The sequence below is a fragment of the Nerophis lumbriciformis genome, linkage group LG36, assembly GCF_033978685.3.
Source record: "Nerophis lumbriciformis linkage group LG36, RoL_Nlum_v2.1, whole genome shotgun sequence".
NCBI lineage: Eukaryota > Metazoa > Chordata > Actinopteri > Syngnathiformes > Syngnathidae > Nerophis > Nerophis lumbriciformis.
In genome coordinates, this window is record NC_084583.2 from 6104747 (window position 1) to 6115000 (window position 10254).

Sequence of the window (10254 nt, forward strand, 5' to 3'; positions counted from 1 at the left end):
GACAGTATTGACAGTCACAGTTGCATTGGGTGTGAGATATGGCATCAGATGTGTAAGTGGGACAGTATTGAAAGTCAAAGTTGCATCAGATGTGTAAGTGGGACGGTATTGACAGTCACAGTTGCATTGCGTGTGAGATTTGCCATCAGATGTGAAAGTGGGACGTATGGACAGTCACAGTTGCATCGGGTGTGAGAGTTGGCATCAGATTTGTAAGTGGGACAGTATTGACAGTCAAAGTTGCATCGAGTGTGAGCGATGGCATCAGATGTGTAAGTGGGACAGTATCAACAGTCAAAGTTGCATCAGATGTGTAAGTGGGACAGTATTGACAGTCAAAGTTGCATCAAATGTTTAAGTGGGACGGTTTTGACACTCACAGTCGCATCGGGTGTGAGAGATGGCATCAGATGTGTAAGTGGGACAGTATTTACAGCCACAGTTGCATCAGATCTGTAAGTGGGAAAATATTGTCAGTCACATTTGCATCAGGTGTGAGAGATGGCATCAGATGTGTAAGTGGGACAGTATTGACAGTTACAGTTGCATCAGGTGTGAGATATTGCATCAGATGTGTAAGTGGGACTATTGACAGTCAAAGGTGCATCAGATGTGTAAGTGTGACAGTATTGACATTTAAAGTAGCGTTGGGTTTGAGAGATGACATCAGATGTGTAAGTGGGACAGTATTAACAGTCACAGTTGCATCGACAGTCAAAGTTGCATCAGATGAGTAAGTGGGACAGAATTGACAGTCAAAGTTGCATCGATGTGTAACTGGGACAATATTGACAGTCAAAGTTTCATCAGATGTATAAGTGGGACAGTTTTGATGGTCACAGTTGCATCAGATATGTAAGTGGGACAGTATTGACGGTCAAAGTTGCATCAGCTGTGTAAGTGGGACAGTATTTACAGTCAAAGTTGCATTGGTTGTGAGGTGACATCAGATGTATAAGTGGGACAGTATTGGCAGTCACAGTTGCATTGGGTCTAAGATGGCATCAGATGTGTAAGTGGGACAGAATTGACAGTCAAAGTTGCAACAGGTGTGAACGATGACATCAGATGTGTAAGTGGAACAGTATTGACAGTCACAGTTGAATCGAGTGTGAGAGATTACATCAGATGTGTAAGTGGGACAGTATTGACAGTCAAAGTTGCATCAGATGTGTAAGTGGGACAGTATTAACAGTCAATGTTGCGTCGGGTGTTAGAGATGACAAATGTGTAAGTGGGACAGTATTGACACTCACAGTTGCATCGGCTGTAAGCGATGGCATCAGATGGGTTGTATGGGTTGTACTTGTATAGCGCTTTTCTACCTTCAAGGTACTCAAAGCGCTTTGACACTACTTCCGCATTTACCCATTCACACACACATTCACACACTGATGGCGGGAGCTGCCATGCAAGGCGCTAACCAGCACCCATCAGGAGCAAGGGTGAAGTGTCTTGCTCAGGACACAACGGACATGACGAGGTTGGTACTAGGTGGGGATTGAACCAGGGACCCTCGGGTTGCGCACGGCCACTCTCCCACTGCGCCACGCCGTCCCTAGATGTGTAAGTGGGACAGTAATGACAGTCAAAGTTGCATCAGATGTGTAAGTGGGACATATTGACAGTCAAAGTTGCATCCGATGTGTAAGTGGGACAGTATTAACAGTCAAAGATGCATCGGGTGTGACAGATGTTATCAGCTGTGTAAGTGGGACAGTATTGACAGTCAAAGCTGCATCAGATGTGCAAGTGGGACATATTGACAGTCAAAGTTGCATCAGATGCGTAAGTGGGACAGTATTGACAGTCAAAGTTGCTTCAGATGTGTAAGTGGGACAGTATTGGCAGTCAAAGTTACATCAGATCTCTAAGTGGGACAGTATTGACAGTCACAGTTGCATCGGATGTAATATATATCAGATGTGTCAGTGTGACAGTATTGACAGTCAGTTGTATCGGGTGTGAGATTGGGTCATTTTGGACCCCCTCTTGTGAAAGAGTGAGAAGTGATACAAAAATTGCAATTTCTTAAAATTAATGAAAAACTACATAAAAATGCAAATGGCCTTATGTCACAAATGTCTTTTGAGGAATACATGCAATATGAATGTATTGCAACTCTTCGTTTGAAATATATTGAAGAATAACGTTCGAGTTATTGCAAAAAAGCTTCGATTTTAAAAGAAGTCATTTTGGACCCCACTTGTGGAAGAGTGTAGTGTTATAGGTTGTGCATCCATGTATTTATATGTTTTGTTTATTTAGTATCTTTATTGTTTATTTTAGTTTATTTAGTATTTACATTGTTTATTTTAGTTAATTTAGTATTTGTATTGTTTCATTTAAAGTGTATTATATTTTTAAATACACATAACATCTTAATGCATGTTAATTTGCAAGTTACTAATTATCTGCACAAGATCAACTTCCAACATGTGCTCAAACATCCTCAAAATGATATCTCACATTACTACTTATTTTCCTATTGTTTTAAAATGTAATTTATTTTTATGTATTTCTATTCATTTTTAGCTTCCGTATTTTATACATGTATTTATTTCATGTATCTTTTTTTTTTTTTGTCAATTATTTTTTATTTAAAATCACATGGTATCTTAATGGTGTGTTAATTTGCTAATATGTCCGTTTGCAACAACGTCCACTTTATGTATGCAAACATGTTTATTACGTTTACCTTTTTACACAAAGCATATACAATATTTTAGTTATCTGGTGCACCTGATGCAAATGTTAGAGTAATAAATCAGACATCCCCTCATGTAATTCAACATATTTTACACACGCATCCTCTGCTGTTAAATCGAGAGGATGTGGGGACTATGCTGAGTCCCTGAGGAGATTTTAAAGTTCAGCATGTCACATGACATCTTGAATCATAAACTGTCTTTTTCCCCCATCATCCGATGTTTATTTTTACATTTGTAGTTTTTTCCACCTGACTCTCAAGTGTACACGTGCACAGTAGTGAAAGTTTATTGCATGACATTTGACATGAATAAATACACAATTTAATACTACATACACATAAAACAACGATTATTGTAAAATTAATTACATTTTATTATATGTAATATGATTTACATCATGTAATTTATGGCATTCAATAGTTTAATTCCATTCTAAATGTTCACATAATTGCAATTATTCACACCAATTTCAGGCTGTTCATCCTATGCCAAACCACCAGGTAGTGCTATTGTACAGTACAGTTCTCGTCTTGCACTGTGAAGTGTAGTACAGTACAGTACAGCATATTATAGTACAATGTAGAACAGTATGTTGTCCAACCATTCATTTTCTACCGCTTGTCCCTACTATATGTTGTATTGGATAATACAGTGTAATCTTGTAAAGTGTAGTATAGTACAGAACAGTATAAAATACAGTAAAACATGGTATCATATGATACAATGTAGTATAGTATAGGACAGTATATCATATTATAGTCTAGTAATATAGTATAATATAGTACAGCACTTTATAGTATAGTATAGTGTAATAAATACAGTACTGTACAGATAGTATTGCAATGTATAAGGTGATTTTTGCCAATCAGAAACCTGAAGAAAGTCATTAGCGGAAAAGACACCAAAACTACAGAAAAGATATGCAAAAAAAAAAAAAAACCTTGCAAAAATTATAATATACACCCATTTGACCTTTGACCTCAGCCATCCCAAATGTTGACCCTTCAATAGGATGGAGGCTAACGTACTTATGTGCTACTATCCTGTATCACTATGATCCATGAGCTACTAGAACAATAGCAAGAATACATTATACGTTATTCATGTTTTCCATGCGCTCATGTTTCTTGCTGTTTTGATCTGAACTGTGTCTGCAGGTGTTACTCCACTTTATTTATGCCGACTCAGCAGCTGTGTCCATCCTCTCTGCAGTTTGAGTAAGTCGTATTTCATACAGACACACGTTTTTTGTCATTATCGAATAAAATGGTCATAAAAACAAAATGTATAAGGTCTATGGTAGCAAAATTGTATGAAATAGTTTGACATAAAAATATGAAATACATTTTTGTTTTATTGTTAACCAATCCAGTTTATTCACATAGCATTATTTACAAAAAAAACTTGTTTTCAAAGTGCTGCACAAAATTTTAAACAAAAAGTTAATGAATGAAAAGCATTCAATTTATTACTAGTACAACTAATCAAATAACTAAAAACACCAAATAAGTAAAAACAAATCATTATGATTAAACAATAAAAGATACACAAGTTAAGACAAATAAAAATAAAAGTGGGTTTTAAGACTAATTTTATGATCTGTAGACTCCAAAATTGTGACGACGCCGAAAGTGATTCTTTAATTTAGAGTTAACTTGTTTGTGCAAGTCGCCCTCTAGTGGATATGAGAAATAATGCACTAATTATTATTTTGAAGTTTTTTGTGCAAGTCGCCCTCTAGCGGATATGAGAAAGAATGTCGTAATTGTAATTTTAAAGTTGTTTGTGCAAGTCGCCCTCTAGTGGATATGAGAAAGAATGCACTAATTATTATTTCAAAGTTGTTTGTGCAAGTCGCCCTCTAGTGGATATGAGAAAGAATGCACAAAATGTCAATGGTTTTGCTCGAGTCTGTGTACACTTCATACAATCCTAGCCACAAAGATTTTGCACAGCTTTCCTAAAACATAAGTGTTTCATATTATTATACACTTATATTATTAGGAGTAAAAAAAAAAAAAAAATTACAATTTTAAATTTAAAGGCGTTCAAGCCATAAAGTCCCCTCTTACGTAAGCACTAAGCATTATGTATGTCAGTTTTCTGCCGTTGCTCCTGCTTAAGGGCTGACGATAAAAAATTTAAAAATGGATGTAATAATTTTTAATGTGAACCAGCAAGTACACGTACGTCATCAACTCCCTGCAGAAAAATAATATCTTTAACATCCCGGAGTGCAAGTCTGGGTTACTGTGACGCAATGCTCGCATTGATGCTGCAGCAAAAACCTTCTTGCTGGAATAGCATCTTCTTTTTATGGACATGCATGGATCAAACTGCTTTACTGTAAGGTCGGCCGCCGCCTCCTTCCTGAAGCTTTTTTTTTGGAACTACCTCAGGTTGAAAAATGGTCCCAAGAAGAATGTTGTCGATTTTTTTAGAATAACTGGAGCAGAGAGCATGAAAAGCATCTGATATTTGTTACAAAAAAATATTTCAACAGCAATGCGCTCTCAGTGAGGTCGATAAATAAATAACATACTCACACCAAGTTTGCCCTTTGCTAATATTTCATTCCACATCTTCCCTCACAGGACTAAGAAACCCCGAAAGAGGTGCTTTACTGGACTATCCATTGAATATTTTATGTGATATATATCTAAGTTGTTGTTTTACTTCTAGGAACGTGATGCAGCAGTATTTTCTCTTTGGGGTCCTCTAATATGGTTTTCTTACCATATTGACACAGCTCAATGAAAGATTTTCCCTCTTTTTATCAATTCGAGTTAGTAAATTGTTTAAAGTTTCCGTTTTATACTTAAACTATATAAAGTAATGCATCTAAACACGAGAAGCCTGATAAATATCCATACGCGTCAAAGTGGGTTGTTATTTTTACTCTAGTGTATGGGCACACGAGCTGATTTCCAGATGGACATTGAACGCACCTCGCTCGAAGTCAAATGCTACGCCGATTGGCTGGGACAAATCACGTTATTCTCGCCTGCCTGTGAGACGTTTGCACCAAGTTGCTAAAAATGTATACTGGTAAGTTTTCTTGCTTTCTAACGTACATTTACTCACACACTGCTTTAGCTATTTTCTTCGACGTAATATGCCAATTTGTGTATTTAGAACATCATTAGTGCTTCTAAAACGATGTTTTGGTCAATGAGTTTTCGTTTCAATCGTTTGAAATTGATTTTGAAATACAAACTTGAAAAACAAAGTGTTCTTATTTTTAAGTATCAAATCCAAAAAAGTATCAAATCCAAAAAAGTATCAAATCCAAAAAAGGTTTTATTTTCATTTGATATTCCATACAACAAAATTGAATCACTAGTCAGCAGAAACTAAACAACGGGCTAAAAAGAGATTTTTTTATTCCAACCCCAGAACCGGAAGTTGTTATTTATGTATTGGAAAATAGGACACAACAGTGTATTATTGCATCCTATGTTAATATATAACATATATTGATTTATTGTACAACTCCACATTGTTTTATTTCCTACAAAATTTCAAACAAATTGTTTTTTTTGTTTTTATTTTTCGAAACGAAAATCAGGGGCAGCACGGTGATAGAGGGGTTAGTGCATCTGCCTCACAATACGAAGGTCCTGAGTAGTCTTGAGTTCAATCCCGGGCTCGGGATCTTTCTGTGTGGAGTTTGCATGTTCTCCCCGTGACTGCGTGGGTTCCCTCCGGGTACTCCGGCTTCCTCCCACCTCCAAAGACATGCACCTGGGGATAAGTTGATTGGCAACACTAAATTGGCCTTAGTGTGTGAGTGTGAAAGTTGTCTGTCTATCTGTGTTGGCCCTGCGATGAAATGGCGACTTGTCCAGGGTGTACCCCGCCTTCCGCCCGATTGTAGCTGAGATAGGCTCCAGCGCCCCCCGCGACCCCAAAAGGGAATAAGCGGTAGAAAATGGATGGATGGATGGAAACGAAAATCATTGACCAAAAAAAAAAACCCCGGATACCACTTACTAAACCAACGCTCCTTCACCTGCTTGTTTGGCCGCCTGTATGAGTCGACATTGCCACCTAGTGGAAACACATCCGCATGAACGTTTGTTAGGAGGTGATGAAATCAAATGAAAGCAAAAGCTATTATTTGCTTTCATTTGATTTCAGTGACCTTCAAGCCTACACATAAAAGTGTCAAGAGGGTATATCTAAAATTGTATTGCTCTGAATAATTGTTTACATACTTTTGGAGAGGTTACCATGAATTGATTACGTGGACCCCGACTTAAACAAGTTGAAAAACTTATTCGGGTGTTACCATTTAGTGGTCAGTTGTACGGAATATGTACTGAACTGTGCCATCTACTAATAAAAGTTTCAATCAATCAATCAAAGGTTCTGATAACAAATAGATAAACTACTGCTAATTAAGATTAGCCCAGCTGTGTCATTACTCATATTGTTCCCGTGTGTTGTTGTTTTGGACCTTGCCCTTTGCATACCATATCATCGTGTTAATTTTTACTTAAGTTGTTCTTTTTGTCAGGGAGAGTTGAAGGATTATACAACGTACATATTTAATTTTTATAAAATTAACTTTTTTGTAAAGAGACGTAGCGTCAAGTCAACACCCTTTACTCTCGATATTATAATAACAGTAAACATTCACATAACGCGTCACGTTTACAGTATTCCTTTACCATTATAAAACTTTGTATCCATTATCTCACTGACCTGACCTACTTCATGTCAGTGTTCTTGCTGTGACTTTTGACCGTACTTGGGAGTGCAACTGTGTCAAAAGTCAAACAGCTCACTTAAAACCACAAAAATATTGACAAGTGATTTAAATGTTTGCCAGGTTGGTAGCAAACACAAATGAAGTGGCAACGATTTAGGAAGAATGAAACGTGAAGCCAGCAGGACGTTATTATTCTGGAGTGCACAGGTGCAACACACCAGGACTAGCCAGAAGTGCACGGTGTTCAGTGCTCACAGTTGTGGGCAAGATAAGACACAGTTGAAATGTCAAGACCAGGCTGAGAAATAAACAAAACAAAATAAAAATGTCATGGCTATTTTCTGGCGTTACATTCCCAGACCCCCAAATAGTCGACACAACCAGAAAAAAACAACTTTAGATTCACTAAAGCACAACCGACTTGTCAATTTGGTTCGTGGGACACCTCCAAATATTTTTTCAAAACGTTGAATTAAGGTGAGTTAATGAACGTAGCACAGGAGTGCTCAACCTAATTGTTTTGGGGGCCACATCTCCAAAAAGCCAAGGACCAGGGTGTGGGTTCAATCTTATTTTGCATATTCTGGAGAACCAGCGTCCTCTGTGATAGACATTTGAGTTTGCTGTATTTATTTTGTCAGAGTTACAGGAGCGCTCGGCTGCTTTTAAGACCCACATAGGGTTTTTCCTGGTTCAAATTGAGGCAGAGGATGTACAATCCTGACCATGCGCCAGAATTTTAACGCAAAATTAATTTTTTAGTTTTTTTCAACTTACAGTAATATGCCCAAAAGAGACAGACAATAGAAAATGGATGGATGGATGGATGCTGTAAAGAACAGTAAAATGTATTGTCATTTTTATTAATTTGATGGGTAGTTTGCTGTAAGCAGATATTTAAGTATTTATTTTTATTTAGACAAACATGTTTGGAAAGTATGATAATATACTGTAATATTTGTTGCAATAATGGATACTATTAAAGTTTAAAAGGCATGCAATTTCAAGCGGTACATATATTTTTTCTGTCAAAATGAAACAAATCCATTACATTTAGTGAGAAAATATCAGTACTTTTTTTGACACATATCATTTCCAGGTGTTTGCGGGCCAGATAAAATGATGTTGTGGGCCAGATCTGGCCCCCGGGCCTTGAGTTTGATACTGGTGGCCTGAGCCACCCAAGACAATGATGGGCTCATAGCTTGGGTGGGGCCACTTTTGCTTTAGACACTCATAGATGATTTTGAAGCAGCCTTCAAGTGAACATTTCCACATGTTGTCACCACCATGAATTATTATATTTTAACTGTCTGTTATGTTAATTTATCTGCTTGGATACACCTGGACTCTTGACTTTCCTCCTCGCGAGATCGCTTTTTAAAGTAGTGGCTGATTTTGCCTGCCATACCTGCAACGCTAAAAACAAACGTTACTCTGACACGGAGGCAGTGACGTGCTGTCAGGGGAGGCAAGTGAGGCACCTAGCCACCAGGGGGGTAAAATGCTTAATTAACCATGAGATGTTCAAAAACAAAGTAATACAATAAAATACGTTTTAATATTTCTCTTTTGGTCTATGCTTTCTATGTGATTTTGGTGTGGTTCCTGTATTCTTTGATAATTGTCATGGTCAAAATCGCGGATATTCCGTGTTTCTTGATCAAAGTAACAAGGCAGACAAGAAGTGAGGCAGACACAGGTGGTGCCTCCACGGCTACACACAAAGTGTATTGAGCGTAGGGCTGGGCGATATATCGATATACTCGAAAATGCATTTTCCCATCGATAACGTGACATCATTGCGCTCGCGCTGCAGTGTCAGGCGAGCATGCAGCAAGTGCGCACTCTTTCAGTCAATTAGTGCGTGAGGATATATATATATATATATATATATATATATACACAGCCCCCGGCCAAATTGTTTTAACCCAATGCGGCCCCCAAGTCAAAAAGTTGTCTGCTCTGCAGTTGCTGTGTCAATTGTGTGCTAAAAGTGTTGAAATGTTTTATTCTAGCATCATATTGTGTGTTTTTGTGATTTTGAGCCGGTGCCATTGCATCATACTGTCATGTTTGTAAATATGACTAGTGGGTCAGTGCCTCCACAACCTCAAACCTCGCTGCACGTCACTGCACGGAGGAAACTTTTTTTTAATAAACACGACATGCTTGTAATGCTTTCTTGGGGTTCATCCTTTTTAGTTGACCTTGCCGTCATGAAACGCTACCTGATCCTATGCAAACTTATAATAAATTATGCAATCAATGGATCTATTATAATTAGTCAGAAAAGGTTGGCAATGAAGCTAACACTAGCTGTGTTCACTTACAAAATGACAAAATATTCACAGCACAGTCTGGAGTGTTCTGTAGGAGTACAGTGATCCCTCCATATCATGCTCCGTATAGCAGAAATCCACTTGTTACGGGGGAAAAAAAATAAAACGGGGAAAAAACACGATTTGATCTGTTTGTTCTTCGTTAGTTGTTTCAGGTCTTTCCAGTGCACCGCTGTCGATATAGTGCCTCTATAGTGGCGCAACGCTGCAACTGCAGTTAAAATATGTAGCTGCCGCAGAGGGACATCAATCGCTCAATCAACACAGCTTTACGCTGTGTTGAGCGATATCAATCGCTCTGGCTAGGGGCGGCGCACAATTATCTAGAGGCGGCCGCCACGCAAATTTGAATGCAGGAAAAACACTGTCACTGCAAAAAAGTTTGTTAAAGATAATTTTTATAGTGTTTTTAGGAATCTGTTGCAAAAATGTTAGTCCCTCTCAAGTTGAAAAGCACAAATGATGAAAACGAGAGGACCTAAAATGG